Here is a 15,671-nt window from a genome sequence, read left to right on the forward strand (position 1 = left end):
TTGTTTTATACATGCCCTCATTCCCAGGTTCTTCAACATTCCAAATTTACTCAAACAGTTAACTAATTGCCATGGTACCTCACACATGAGAGGTGATGGGGACCAACTCACCAGAAATAGGGGTGCGATTGCTTTACTACAAGAATATGTAACTTTTACGTTATATATAATAATCATAATCCTTAGACAGAGTATAATGTGGTCTACGTTATAACACATTTTATTGCAAAACGTTCCTTCACGTCGGCTATACGTCGCTCATTTTTAAACTTTTCCCGGTTCTAGCACCCCCCACACCAGCGTCGGTTGTAACTTCCCCTGTAGTAGCTCGAGCTCGCGGCGAGCGCAGATAGAAGCTGCGAGTCGTTCAGTGCGAAGGATTGTCTGAAAGTGGATACGCTGCCACTGAGGTGCAGGAGTAGGTGATATCGCGCGCTGCCTCGTGCGTCTCTCAAAGCCTTCTGGAAACTCCAATGCTCGAGCCGCAAGGAAAGGTAACGTTGATGTTTGTTGTTGTTTTTTTCGCACGCTATGAGCAATTTTGAATCGTTTCAAGCACAGAGACTTGAAAAGCAGTATGTAAAACTTATTTCGTGAGTCCTTGCGTTCCCATGGCATGTGCGGGTGATGCTTACTTATATTTTAAAATACATTTAACTGAATGCTTTAAGATGCATAAAATAGTTTTTTTTGCTATTGTGTCAAAACGATGTTGTTAAACTGTCAAAAATCACATCGTAGCCGAATCAGAGCTGTATTGCAGCCCACACAGGCTGCAGCGATTGTCTCCTCGTATCCTGCACTGTTCGAGCCTGTCCATTTCTTTCAGTTCCGACGAAGTCAGAAGGCTCGAAATCGGTTATTCTGTTTGGATGTAATTCCTTGGCGACTGTGTTTGGATGTTTTGGAAAAGCTCGGTATTGTAGCTGCGTGTTTAATTATTATTTACCAATGCATTTGCTTTGCCGTTGAAGGAGCCCACATATCGTTATTTAAGACTCACCCGCTGTATAAATCTGTTTAGTGCATCAGTTAGCAGTTCTATTATACAGCCACATTTTTACTTGCTGCTCACGTTCCCTCTTAGGATCAGAGGTAGGCGAAAAACCTGCGGAAGTCGCTAAATTTGTATTAACGTGTTGGACACTTGTTTGCTTACTTTATTAGTAAACAATTGGTATCTCAGACAGTTGATGGTATGTTATTTTTTATTTTATGATTATAACTTGTTTTTGTTGCAGTTGTTTTCAATTTAGTCTAGTACTTTCAAAGTTCTTCTCGTGTTTCAGTGCTTAATAATTACGATAATTAAATTATATGGTATTTGTACTACCAAGCCTTATTGTTGCCAGGAAGACTACGTTTGAGATTTAAAAAAAAAATCTAAGTTTCAAACGTGTCTTCAAGTTCAACAGAAGGCAGGCGTTGTATTTCTGTGCTGTTTATTTTAAAACTACGGTAAGACGATGATGCATAGCCTATTTGTCAACAACTCTCGTGGGTTATGGAAGAAACCTGTTGTATTTCGAACGCGGTGTGATAAAGAATGTTATGCCCCGAATATTGTGAATCATTTCGTAAGAAGTGACCGCTGTTTTGACTGATCACGGGAAAGCGGGTGTTCTATTTTTTTGCAGTTGCAGCGAATAGAAAGAACTTGCGTGCCCGTGCCCGTTTCGCCTCGCTGAATTTGTGTCCGCGGATTGACAGCTCTCGGGTTTATCGTTCACAAGGACCGCTAATGTCACCCTGCGCAGTGCACCCTGTCCAGGTTGCAACGAACTGCTGGACGAATTGGGCTTCAAACGGTTATATTGTATGAATAGGTGACTTAAATATGTAGCGCGTGCTCTTAATCGCTGGTAACAATAAATAAACAGTCAATGCAGATCAAATGAATGTCATTATTGAAGAAACTACAGTGTCCTTTAAATCTTTTTTTAATCCTGGCAGCCTTGCTCTCTCCCTGTGTGCGTGTGATTATATCAGTGATTTTGCTACAGTATTTAAGCCAGTGTAATACAGGTAAATACCAAGAAAGGTTAGATTTTGTAGTTTCAAAATCGACCGTAGTTGAGTAGGCTACAAGGCTTAGTGTGAAACGGTATCCCTGCGACTGGTTATTGAAGGTGAGAAATTTCAAAATAATTTATAGTGTTGTTGCAGAAGGAATAATATTTCAAAGACTGGTATTTTGGGCTCAGTTTGAAATCTTAATTTGTATCAGAATCGACAGAGGGCAGTGTTGAGCGGCTTTGTGAACTGTGATGCCATGGTTCATCTTTTAACTGTAATTTTAATAAGCTCGTTTCAAGTCTGGAATATAACTTTCTGCCTAATGTGCTACAGCACGTGACGGTTAACTAATTTATCCAACTGCATTCTCGTTTGTAAAAATATGAATTGGTTTTCACTTTTGGTGATGCCTCCATTCTGTGATTGAATCAGCAACATCATTACATTTATTTATTTATTTATTTATCTTTTGATTGGAGTGGGGTTGGGACTGGGAGATGGTAATCGCTCTGTCCCACATTGTTTTGATTCCTCAACCTTCACTTCCGGGAGTTAAAAGATCGGGAAGCTTATGCCCCTTTAACACGCTGATAGACTGTCTGTTTCCAAGCCAGAAGCTGATGGATCGCTCCTAGCCTGCCCGTGCAAGATTTGCCAGCACATCCGTGTTTAAAAATAAACGGCGGCTGCGTGGCGATGGTGTCATTGAACGGTGCGTGCCTGATACGTGTACTGGATCACATTTAATTAAGCGCGAGCGATTAGGCCCAGGGCGTCTTGTTTACAGCCCTCGCGCTCACCCCTAGTCCGCGCTTTGTTCAAACTGCGGATTTGTCATTATTCGAGTCTGGCTGTTGTTTACACTCTGAATAAGCCAAGTGCTCTTAAACCTTAGGGCTTTAGTTCCTTGTGATCAGATGCATATTGCACGGGGAAACCGGCCTCCGTGTCTATTACTGCCCTTTTAACATAATTATTCAGTGTTATAGTGAGCTTAGGCTATTCCCGAAAATGAAAACACTGCATGCACTCACTTCCTCAAGCCTGTCTAAGACAGCCACAGTCTGTTCATTAATGTATTTATTGTAATGTTCAGGAGCTCCGTTTTTAATGAGAGACACAAAAGAATCCATTCATATTCGGTATGTTAATCATACTTTTTGATGTCAGACCTCTGCAGAAATCTGGCGCTTTTTCGTCTCTTGTTAAACGGCTTTCTAAATTGGGGGTAGTCCGGTCTCTCTTGCGCGAGCGCCTCACATTTCAAATAGCTTGAGCTTCACTCTATAAACTCATTTACACCTCCCGTACCGTTATCAGCCTTGCCTACAGAATGTAATCGATTTTCATCTCTGGCCCTTTAATGCATTTGGAAATATATATGCTGATGCTGTGCCCTGTCCTGTGTCTACGTTGTTGTCCCCCGACCCCCCCCCATCCGTTGTAAAGTGGTAAAAACATCCATCTGGTTATGCTATTTTCTTCTTCAAAATCGCAACATTGTCTGTCTGCCGGTGTGAGTGTTTGTGCATGTAGACGTTTCTAAACCTCGGCCCATCAGCTACTCTTTTAACCCACAGGTAAAATGATTCTTTTTAGGGCACATTTTGGATTCCCTTCGTGCCTTCTGGGCCTGTCTGTCTGACTGGGTTTGTTGTGCCAGTCAATCGCATCTGAGAACGTGGAAGCCGTTAAAATTTAGCCGTTAGAATTTAAAAATAGATTTTACTGACACTGCTGCAAACCTCGTCTTCATTGGAATTCTAGACTAATGCAGTGTTCAGATTGCACTTGGTCAAGCAATTCATTTGTTAATTCAAGAAGAAGAAGAAGAAGAAGAAGAAAAATTTACCCGTGGCTTTGTATTAAACTTTGAGCAGATGCCTCTGCCGTACAATTAATATTCATATGTGCCGATGCAAAAAGTGTTCCATTGAAGTGTTTTGCTAGCCTCTCCATTCACATGTTAAGCAACCTCCTTGGTTTTCATCTTTAATGAACTTATGAGGGCTCTTGTAAGTTCTCGGTCTGTGAACTGCGCCAAGTTTCTTTGAAAGACAATCTAAACGGAGGCCTTGTCAGGAAAGTTGTCGCAATCCTATTGTACCCATAGTGACCACAAGGGGTGGGGCGAAATACAATAGCGTTTGATAACAGCGTGGCCAGCTCATGAATAAGTATGATGGAGATGAAAATAATGACTTGATGGACCTCATCAAATTTTTAACGTGCGTCTCTAAGCCGTTGTCGCATGAATTATTGCTCACTTTGAAGCATCAGTTGAGAGGACGATGGCGATAAATGTTTAATGCAGGGAACCTAACCTGTCTTCGCCGCCGGTATTACCAAATGGAAGAATCGACATGTCTAACACGTTTCTGCAGTCTGCTGGAAAAGGTGAAAGTCATGGAACTTGACTGCTAGACAGAGGTACACCCTGTGTCGTATATACACAGAACACGGGGAAACTTATAAAATTACCCTGCTAACAGTATGTGCATGTTTAAAGGTGTGGTGCATAATATTGGGCAGCCATAAGACAGTCTTCTTTAGTCTCCCTTTATTTAACACCATATGCCTGTGTGTTTAACATTTACATATATGTGCTGAACATGCAGGAATGCTTGAGAAGCTTTACCTGAGCTCTGTCTCCCATATTAGCTTTGTTGCTCTGCTGCACCGAAGGTATAAATTCACATTTTTATGCTCCCTGGAATTTTCTGTTGTGGCAGTAATGTGGTCTAATTGGATGCCGCTAATCGGTGAATTGTATAAATTTAGCCTATTACAGGGATTAGCATTCGTGACATGGGGGAGTAGTCTCGCAATAATATTTATGGAAAAGGTGCGCAGTCTGAAAGCGTAATCAGCCGATCGGAGTCCCTCCCCTCCGTGGATAGCCGGCGGCGGTGAGTCGAACCCTGTTCTGTTCGTGCGGCTGAAACTATTTTTGCGCCTGGTCTCGTTGTCAGACCCCCGGCCCATGTAGTGCACGGGCTGCCCCCCCCCCCCCATGGGCTGGTCGCCCCCCCCCCCACTCTCCCAGTACGTCAGGGGAGCTGGCAGGCAGATGCTGACGCTGTTTAACTTGTGGCACATTTTCACCCCTCTGCCGATGGCGAGTGATGGCCACCATCTGTCCTCGGTGCGAACCCTGACTTTGGGGTGGCGGGGGGAGAGGGAGAGGGGTCGGGGGGGGGGACCGTCTGCCCGTGCTGATTTATCCCCTGCAAGAGAGACCTGGGGGGCGCCTGAGGGCGAGAGGTCATGTGACTCCATAAACCGACCAATCAGTCGATCGGGTTCAATGTAGCGTGTGCTACTCACAATAGCATGATGATCGCGCAGTAGCGTAGCGATACCGCCGTGGCGTAGCGCCGCCGTGTGACGGTGGGGAAGAGACGGGGGAGGGGGGATGATTCTGAAGGAGAAAATTTATTTTAAAAAGCCATGTTATGGAAGGGAAGGGACCAATCACCGATGTAGAGAAATATAATTTTTTTTAAAAATAAAAAAAATAAACAGAAACGAAGCTGTAACCAAAAGCCCCCTACCCCCCCCCCCCATCCGCCATCGCAGTTTCCTGCCGAGCCGTCTGTCAGTCCTTTCGGTCTTGCCTGCGACGCGCAGAGGAATCCCAATGCGCATTTTATTTTTAAATTTGTTGAGCAGGCTTCCGCTGTTTACACTCGAAGATGCTGCTCTTTCTGAGAACCACTTGTACCGCTGGATTATTATTTATTTATTTTTTTGTGGACCGGTGCAGCTGAGGTAACGCATGAGGGTCAGATCCACTGTACGGTGCCCTGCCTGCTACTCCATACTGCTGCTACCAAGGATGGCCTGCCACAGACAGCTGCTTCTATTTATGAGTCATGACATTGCATTATACTACATTACAGTGCATTATGGGTGTTTACCAGATGTTCTCATCCAGAATTATTATTATTTTTTTTTTTTTTTTACATAGTATCCATTTATACAGCTGGATAAATACTATATGACCAAACGTATCTGGATGCCCCTTGGTCTGGGGCTGTTTTTCTTGGTTTGGGCTTGGCCCCTTAGTTCCAGTGAGGGTAAATCTTAATGCTACAGCATGCAATGACATTCTAGACAATTCTGTGCTTCCCTAACAGTTTGGGGAAGGCCCTTTCCTGTTTCAGCATGACAATGCCTCCTGGCACTCAGCGAGGTCCATATAGAAATAGTTTCATTGAGAACAGCATGGAAGAACTGGACTGACCCGCACAGAGCCCTGACCTCAACCCCATCCAACACCTTTGGGATCAGTTGGAAAGCCAACTGCGAGCCTGGCCTAATCGCCCAATCAGTGCCCGACCTCACTAATGCTCTTCTGGGTGAATGGAAGCAAATCCCTGCAGCAGTGCTCCAACATCCAGTGTAAAGCCTTCCCAGAAGAGTGGAGGTTGTTTTAGCAACAAAGGGTGGACCCAACTCCATATTAACACCCATAGTTTTGGGTGAGATGCTGGATGTCAGGTGTCCGCACACTTTGGGCCATGCAGCGTATCCCGAAGTGGTTCAGGTGGTGTACCTTGCTGAAGCGTACAATGGCAGCGTCCCGCCTGGGTGAGGTGAGCTTCAGGTTACTAGGGCCCTACCTTCCTTTACCCATTATCACGCCACACAGAGGCCACTTAAAGAGGATCATTACGTCACGGTGCGTGAGTGCGGAGGCGGGCTCTGCTGCTCTCGCCGTGCTTGCGGACGCGTGTTTGAGTGACGGCTCCGGGAACGAATCGCGGTCTTTATTTTCAGCGCGGCCGGGGAGCAGTCGTCCGATGTCGGCGGCGAAATGAATAGTTAATTTGTCAGACGAGACGATGGAAACTCCGACCCCGGCCGCCGAGGCGGGGGCTAATTGTGCTGCAGTAAGCACCCCTGACTAATGGAGAGCCTTTAGCGTGAAGGCGGTAATGATATTTTGAGTGGGGAGTCCAGCCCTCCCTCTAGATTTTTTTTTTTTTTTTTTCTCCCAGTGTGAAGATAACTGATGTGCCTTTGGATGTCACGCTGATTGCACAATACAGAGAGCACAGTTTAATTTAACTTTTTTTTTGCAGTTACTCAGTGACATTTCAGAGAATAAACGTACACTCGGGTGAACTCACTGTTCTTTGATGGTTATTTTTATATTTATTTTTAGGTTATTTTTAAAAATTTATTTAAAATAGTCTGTTTTAGATTTATTGCATTTAAAAAAAATTGAAATTATGAGTTTGTTTAAAAATTATGGGAGTGCTTCTTCTCACTTATTACACTAGCTGAGCTGTGCAGAACCGTAGTACTGTAATTACAGACATGATTCAGGCAGAGTGCAGGTACCTGACTGACCAGCAGAGGCACTGTTCTCTAGTGAGGAGGGGAGTACCCAGCCAGTTGAACCAATTAAAATGAAGCCCTTATTCTCTGGGTGACGCTGTGGCCAATCACATGCTGGCCTGGCGGGCTGCTGGACACAGGTGCAGTGGCCTGGTCAGAGTTGCGTTCTGGTCTACAGGTGCATCATTCATAAAAAGCGCACGTTAAGCTCACAGCAGGACGTCTTTATGAAGGGGCTGTTTTTATGACGCAATAAGAGAGGCGATTAACCTCTTACAAATGCCTCAAATAAAGAATGCCTTATCTTTAATTTTTGATTTGTACAGGTCCCTTTACATGTAGGCAAATTGAATTGCCGCTTTGGTGCAATAAATTTAAAAAGAATGTCATAAAAAGAAAAAAAGAATTCAGTTCTCTCCTTCAGTAATGTGAAAATGACTGCCGCACGCTGGATATTATATTGTTTCATGTTCCACGTCATTTCACATCAATGAGGTCTGTAATTGTAGATTGTCGAGACCAAAGTCATCATGAAAAATTAATTTTCATGTGGAATAGAATCAAAGGCCATGTTTTTTTTTTCAATTATTTGAAGTTAAATAAATGAATTGTTCAAACAGTAGCTGGGATATGGAGTAATTTTATTAGCAGTTTGTGCTGCATTTTTGTCAATTATTTGCAGAATTATTTATAAAAGATAGGCTTTCTACATCGCACAAGTTTTGTTGTAATTACACAGTTGTAGAACAAAAGGAAACCCGGGCTTGGAAACTAAACAGATTTTAATACTGCAGATGACATGTGCACTCACCATTATGACACATTATACATGTATATTAATGTGTATATTAACCCTTTAAGGTGTTTGATCACAAATGTGTGATTACAGTGTTCTTGACTGAGCATTCTAATGCTGATGTCACAATCACTACTGGTGACTGAAACCAGTGGAGTTCTGGAACTCTGACCTAGAATTTTGAAAAACAATCATTCCAAAAAAAACCTACTTTTCAACTGTTAAAATCACAATGTGGAGGAGGTGTCATGTCAGTGAGCTCTGAACTAATCGATGATGGAGACCAAAACTTTTAATGTCAGTCATGGACACAGACCTGACCAAATCAGTAGAGCACCGTTTTTCCTGTATAATTGCACAGATATGAAGATTACTTCTGTCTTCTCCACTTTGGTGCCGGTTTCTCATTTCCGTTCTGTGGGCACATAAATCTGCGGTTAGGCTGCGGTTAGTTAACTCGACTGCGGACACTTTATGACCGGTTTACGGGCTAACTTTCGATTCCCGCCTTTATTACACCTCAGACGCTTCTCACTCCATAACGTCTGCCTTCAGGTTTCTCTCAATTATCCGATTGAATAATCGCGCCCGTTGTTTGGATAGGAAATCGCGGCTCTCGGTATTCCGGTTGTGAAACCGGCAGCTGTTCGACGGGACTCTCGAGCCTCGCAGACACGTGGCGGGCTGCGGCGTTTAGCGGTTTGAATCGCCTGTTTTGATTGGACAGAGCAGTAAGGCCAAAGCTTATGGTTCCATCACTGTATTAAGATGAAAGGATAATTTCATAAGCCTTGGCACATCATAGATATGAGCTACTAAATGTCCAACTTTAATGTGTTGCATTCTCTGAGAAAACCCATTATAGTGCTATTATATTATTATACTAATATACTAGTGCCAACAAAGCTATTATTATTATTTTAGTAGCCCAAGAAAGAAACATGTACTTGTATGGTCTGGCCAACACCAATGGAAATCATCAGAAAGAATGGATAGATCTCCAAGAGCTCTTCTATATAATAAGGGTTATATAAGTATAATTTAGCATTCCATTGTATTTTTAGCATCAGCTAAGTTATGCGCATTTAGTGTTTTGGTGGAAGAACCTGACTTGTTGACTTTGACAGCCTTAAGTAGCAGTCAACACCATCAAATAGCTGTTACCAGACCCACATTTATTTTGAATGGACTCCAGGGCTGTGTAGTATAATGGATAAGGAGCTCGTCTTGTAGCCTAAAGGTCACAGGTTTGATTTCTGCGTAGGACACTGCCATTATACCCTTGAGCAAAGTACTTAACCTGCATTGCTTCAGCATATATCCAACTGTATATTCAGTATATGTCCAGCTGGATGCAGTGTAAATGCTGTGTAAAAGTTGTGTATGTTGATCTGGATAAAAGCATCTGCTAAATGCCTGAAAGGCAATGTAATGTTAACGGTGGAAGTTTACGTAGAGATCAGTGTTTCTGTTTCAGTCCATCGTTGCTGAACTGAAATGACAGTGAGGAATATGCTCATGAGCTCACTGGTTAATGGAGTCGTTGTTTTTGTAATCAAGGCTACAGGCTCGAACCGTCGGAATTGTCATGGACTTCACCCCTCACAGTCAAGTTTAAAAATCATAACAGACTTATTTTTAATCATTACACAAGATTTTCGTCGCACATGAGTTCATCTTAAACAGACGGTAATTGTATTTATTTAATGCCGACGCATTCTAGAAGTATTTTGCTGTGGTTGTGCATATCAGACTAATTTACTAAGGGGTGCGAGCGGGGGGGTAATCGTGTTTTCAGCCCGGTCCTCAGACAGATACAGCTTCAGCGCCGTGTAGTTTTCAGTATCGCGCCCAGGCAGCGGTGATGATGATGATGATGATGATGATGATGGTGACATATTTGTCACGTCGCGGAGATCAGACCTTTCGCTCGCGGCTCTGGGCTCGGCTGCTATGCCTGTCAAAGCCGCGGCTTCCTCAGCGTTCCGGCGGAACAGCCGAGCCGCGCGGGAAAGTGTAAACACCGCAAATCGGCTCGAGCTCTGCTCCCGCTCGGCAGACACATCAGATAGAACGGCACGGAGACGCGCGGCTTTGAAGTTCCCCGCGCCCCCCCCCAAATCCCCCCCCCTTCACCCGCCGCTCGGGGGGAACGGGGGAGTCGGCCCGTCGCCAGGGGGCCCGAGTTTGTTTGTCACCTGGGTTTGAGAATGCCCTGCCAAAAGCATGACACCCCCCCTCCCCTTGTGCCCATGCCCCACCCCCACCCCCGTCCCTCCCGTGCCAGCTGGAGCCCGGAGAGCCCCATTAATTCCCCTCTCTGCTGGCAGCGGGGACCGCATCGTGCGGGTGACATATTTGCTGATTTGCGCCGTGCTCCTGGAGGGGGGAGGGGGAGGGGGGGGAGGGGGGCAGGGAAAACAAAGTAAAGAAGAGGAGGAGAAAAAAGAAAAAGAAAAGAAAAAAGCGGCGTCCTGTTTGGTTTTCAGATTACGGCTACTTGTTGCTTTTGATGTATTGCGCCATTATTCAGCCTGCAGTGGAAGACAAAAAAAAAAACAACCGAGTGTAGTTGTTGCTTTGACTGATTTCCTCACAAATTGCAGGAATGTTTCAATGACTTGGGAGGGTGGGCTGCTTGTTATGTTCCGGTGGAAAAGGAGGGGGGGGGCGGGGAGGCGGGGGGGGGGAAGCGCGCGGGCTGCTGCTTCAGGTTTGCGCGGCTGTTCCGTCCCGCGGGGGGAAGCCGTCGCGGCGGGTCACTGATTGCTGGAAATCGGCGCGCGTGGCCTGAATCCCTGAATCCCTGAATCGCTGATTCCTGGAAGGCTCGTCTTGGCGCAGCGGCGCTCCTCCGGGCTGTGACAGGGGCGCGGCACGGATTTCTGGGCCCTGTGCAGACTCTGTGGGGACCCCTTTTAAACTGTAGACCAAAGCAAAGCTTTTAGTCCCCCCCTCCTCCGCCTTGGGGCCCTGGGTACTCCGTTCCACTACCTCCCCCTCCTCCGCCTTGGGGCCCTGGGTACTCCGTTTCACACCCCCCCCGCTTGGGGCCTGGGTACCCGTTCCACTCCCCCCCCCTCCACCTTGGGGCCCTGGGTACTCCGTTCCACTACCTCCCCCCCCCTCCTCCGCCTTGGGGCCCTGGGTACTCCGTTCCACTCCTCCCCCCCTCCCCTGGGGCCCTGGGTACTCCGTTCGCTACCCCTCGTTGGGGCCCTGGGTACTCGTTCCACCTCCCCCTCCCCTGGCCCTGGGTACTCCGTTCCCTACCCCCCCTCCACCTTGGGGCCCTGGGTATTCAGTTCCACTACCTCCCCCCCACCCCACTCATGCCCGTCAGCTGTACTCACCATTCCACCGCACACCGCTCCAGTCCTCGGTGTCTGTGACCTCACCTTGCTGGGTCAGTGCAGAGCCGTCGGCTCGTGAAATTTGACACGACCTGGCCGAGCGGAGTCTGTCAATTAATATTTGATGCTGCCGCTGGGCTTCAGTTTGTCCTCGTCGTCTGTCTCTCCCTCTCACTCCGGCAGATAATTGAAAAGAAAATAGAAATTTCGTAGCTGACGCGCTCCGCACACCTTCACACTGTTCCCCACGAAGTCGCCAGGCTGCAGTCTGGGTCCTTTCTTTAGCTGCAAGAACAATTTTGTGCCGTTAGAACAATTTCTGTGAAATGGCTCTACTTTTCTTTTTATTTTTTTTTTTCAAAAAGAAAAAACGAACTGCCAAACTTTTTGGGTTTCAAAGCGAGTTTAAAAAAAAAAAAAAAAAATAGTGCATCTTCAGAAGGAGAGAAAGCATTCCGGCCCGCGCTCCAGTGCGGCTCCATTGTCGGAGCCGGTCGCGTTCGTGTCAAGGTGGCATGTCGGCGTGGACGTGCTGGAATTCTCCCTCGCCCAATGCGCTGCCCCCGCTCTGCGGAGCAAGGCTTCAATGAGGAGAACACAAGGGAGAGGGGGTGGGGGGGGGGGGGCAGCCCACAATCGATCTGCCCCATTGTGGGGGTGGGAACACTGTTCCCATTGATGCTGTGGAAAGCGCAGCCGTGGAGTGTTGGAGAAGGGGGGGGGATCTCTTTCAATGGGGGCCGGTCGGCCTGTGGAATGGGGGGGGGGAAATGGATGTTAACACCATTGTGGCACGCTGTGGGAACGCTGGAGATTTAAAGCCCCGAGGAGCTACGGGAGCCCGTCTGGGTCATAAGACGCAAGGGACCCTGGGAAAACGTAAAGAGGAGGGGGGGAGTACTCGTGCAGTGGCATCATCATCTTGCCCTTGTCATCATCATCATCATCATCACTGCAAATTTCCCATAGGTGTGAGTGTGTGCGTGAATGGTGAGTGAATGGTGTGTGTGCCCTGCGATAGATTGGCGGCCTGTCCAGGGTGTATACCTGCCTCTGGCCCAGTGCATGCTGGGATAGGCTCCAGCACCCACCCGTGACCCACTACCAGGATAAGTGGGTATAGATAATGGATGGATGGATCATCGTCATCATCCTGTCCCCGTTGACTTTGGAGTGAAAGCGAACTTCACTCAGGGGTTCCCGGAACGACTTTCAAACCGTTATCTGCGTATTCCTCCTCAGCCCTCGTTACCACTTCCTGTGGCACCTGCGGCGCTCGCGGTGTCTGCGCCTCCGAGGGCGGCCGTCAGGTTAACCGGAGAACCGGCAGGAGAGACCCCAAGGACCTTTATTACAGAACCGGTCTGCTTCGCTCGTGCGCATAATTTTCTTCTCCCGCAGATCGCAGTGATGTCGTTAATTCAACGGATTCTGGTCACAGTAAACAAAAAAGCTCTCCCGAGAATGTTCGCTGCTTTCAGCACTCGCGGACTGGAAGTGATACACGCCCACTTCTGCCTTTACCCGCAAACATAAACACTGGCTTTAATTAAATTAAGGGAATACTTATGTTTGTGTGTGTTTTTTTAAATAACCGATTTAGCAACAGACCGTGATTAGTTGTCTTGGCGACAGTGTTAAATGCATTCGCTAGCCTGAGGGCTGTGTTGGGGAGAGAGGCGAGCTCGTCGTGGCGCTCTGATAATTCAGTGGCAAATCGCTCGTCAGCTTTTTCAAAAAGCCACTTCAAAATGAATCGTAAACAGCAGCAGCCGCTTTCCCACCTAGCTCTCATCATCCCGCTCGGTTCTGACGGAGACTCCTGGAAATGAGTCTAATCATGTTGGGAACTTAATTACGATGAAAAGCAACCGTTTCATTTGGACTGAGAAACGAACGACTATGTAAACGAGTCATTTTATCTTCGAGCTGGGGAAGAAAGAACTTGAAGTGGTGAAAACCCATTGAGTCGCGGGAAGGTTAACGGAAAACGCTCCAGCTTTGTAACTCACTGGGGGCGAGTTCGCTTGATTGCAGAATTATCAGCAGAATTATTCCAGAATTATTATGTGCATTTGTGCAGCCTGAGACCCCCCAGCCCCCACCCCCCTCCCCTCCCCATGGCTTTGTCTGAATCACCTTGACATGTTTTGCGAACACGCAATTAATTGAAATTTACTAAACGCATAAGCATTTCTGCTTTGATGAAGCAACCTCCGTTTAAATCCTGGTCCCTGAGTCCCTCCCCTATTCCGCTGAATTAATTTTAAGCACGCAGCCCGAGCAGGGTTTTCTGTGAACGTGTCTTGGTGCATCACACGTACTGCAGCAGGTGCAGCTGGCCGGGTGCTACGCCTGTGGTATTTGGCTGGGAACAGTGTGGGCTTCTGTGGGACTGCTTTTGCCAAATCTTGCCATTTTCCCTTCCGGTTGTGGTTGTGGAAGCCAGGTGTGCTGTGATCTGAAAGTTCACTTTGCCAGTGGAAAGTGTTGTTGCTACACTGGCCTGCTACTGCTAACAGTTGTGCGAATATTATGTGTGCATATCTGGGTATGTACTAATCGATGTACTAAGCTTTGAACCGGAAAATCACTCTCCAGACATTATTATTATTATTATTTTCAACCATAAGCAATTGGCAGATTTTATTCTCAGTGTCACGTTTCAACTGTTAACCTGTGCAAGAGCCAGTTTTATCAGCTTATTAAAAACATTATTTTTACCGCTTGGTTTATTTCTCTGGAGTTCTACAGAGCTGTCATTTCCTGGTCTGTGAAGGACCTGGGGTGGATTCTGTGAAGGACCTGGGGTTGGATTCTGTGAAGGACCTGGGGTGGATTCTGTGAAGGCAGTAGCTGAGCCGTCCAAAAACAGAGGTCTCAGGCGAGCCCCCCCCGCCCTGGTTTTGCCCCGGGGCAGTGCTGGGGGGTTGGGGGGGGTTGGTGAATGGTGGGTTCTGTCCACAGTGGCCCAGCTTTACCGTGTCCCACAGCCGCCATGCCACCGCTTTGGGAATCTGCTGGCACCCTGTTTTTGGGCGGCTCGGCTCCTGCCCGACGGCGTCCCGGCGATGTCCCAGCGGCCCCCTTTTATTACGCCCGGGCTCTGACGGCCCTCCTCGAGCTGAGCGGGAGCGCGGCGAACATGGCGCCCGGGCGGACTGGAGCTCCACGCCGCCGCGCAGAGACTTCCCTTCCGCTCAACTTCCCTTCCGCTCAACTTCCCTTCCGCTCAACTTCATTCGATTAGACTCCGGCGCGCGCTCCTGCTCCGCTCACCTCTCCGCGCCGGCCTGTTTGGTGAGGCCGGCAGTTGTTTCTATGGAGATAAGTAGCTTTCTTCGGGGGAATAAAGGGCTGTCACACACGCGCACACACACACACACACACACACACACACACACACACACACACACACACACAGACTGCGGTGACAGTGATTAATGTCCACTCAGAAAAAAAAAGCGCGTTGAAAAGAAAACTCAGGGCCCTTCCACCACAGCCAAACCGACAGAGACTGCCCTGCCGTGGAGGTCAAACAGCGCTCAGGCTAGTGTTTACGTTTTGCCGCTTGCTGAAAGGGCAGTGCTCTTTACGACGGGCGTTTTAAATGGCTACATCGCATGATTCCCATTGGCTGGTCTTGCTAACTGCTCTTGTCACTCTTTCACTGTCTCCATTCATAAATATTCAACCAAAAAAAAAAATGCTGAGAATGCTGTATTTAGCAACTTGATATTTTGCTAAGGCGAGGCACATTTTCCTTGGGAAAAAATCTCCAGCAGAATCTCAGTGTGGGCTCAATGTGGGTTTGCCTCTATGCACAGCAGAATCTCAGTGTGTGCTCAATGTGGGTTTGCCTCTATGCACAGCAGAATCTCAGTGTGTGCTCAATGTGGGTTTGCCTCTATGCACAGCAGAATCTCAGTGTGTGCTCAATGTGGGTTTGCCTCTATGCACAGCAGAATCTCAGTGTGGGCTCAATGTGGGTTTGCCTCTATGCACAGCAGAATCTCAGTGTGGGCTCAATGTGGGTTTGCCTCTATGCACAGCAGAATCTCAGTGTGGGCTCAATGTGGGTTTGCCTCTATGCACAGCAGAATCTCAGTGTGTGCTCGATGTGGGTTTGCCTCTATGCACAGCAGAATCTCAGTGTGGCT

The 15,671-nt window shown here is 47.2% G+C and overlaps 1 protein-coding gene across 2 annotated transcripts in view; it reads left to right on the top strand.

Annotated features, from left to right (window-relative positions):
• Positions 1 to 339: 339 nt before the first annotated feature.
• sema5ba (sema domain, seven thrombospondin repeats (type 1 and type 1-like), transmembrane domain (TM) and short cytoplasmic domain, (semaphorin) 5Ba) overlaps positions 340 to 15,671 on the top strand; it is a 142,110-nt gene continuing 126,778 nt past the window's right edge. For both annotated transcript variants that reach the window (XM_064329668.1, XM_064329670.1), the window contains exon 1: positions 340 to 494. The gene's annotated coding sequence lies outside the window, so the exon portion shown is untranslated. The remainder of the gene's footprint in view (positions 495 to 15,671) is intronic.

The sequence above is a fragment of the Anguilla rostrata genome, chromosome 3 (genome assembly GCF_018555375.3).
Source record: "Anguilla rostrata isolate EN2019 chromosome 3, ASM1855537v3, whole genome shotgun sequence".
In the NCBI taxonomy this organism is placed as follows: Eukaryota; Metazoa; Chordata; class Actinopteri; order Anguilliformes; family Anguillidae; genus Anguilla; species Anguilla rostrata.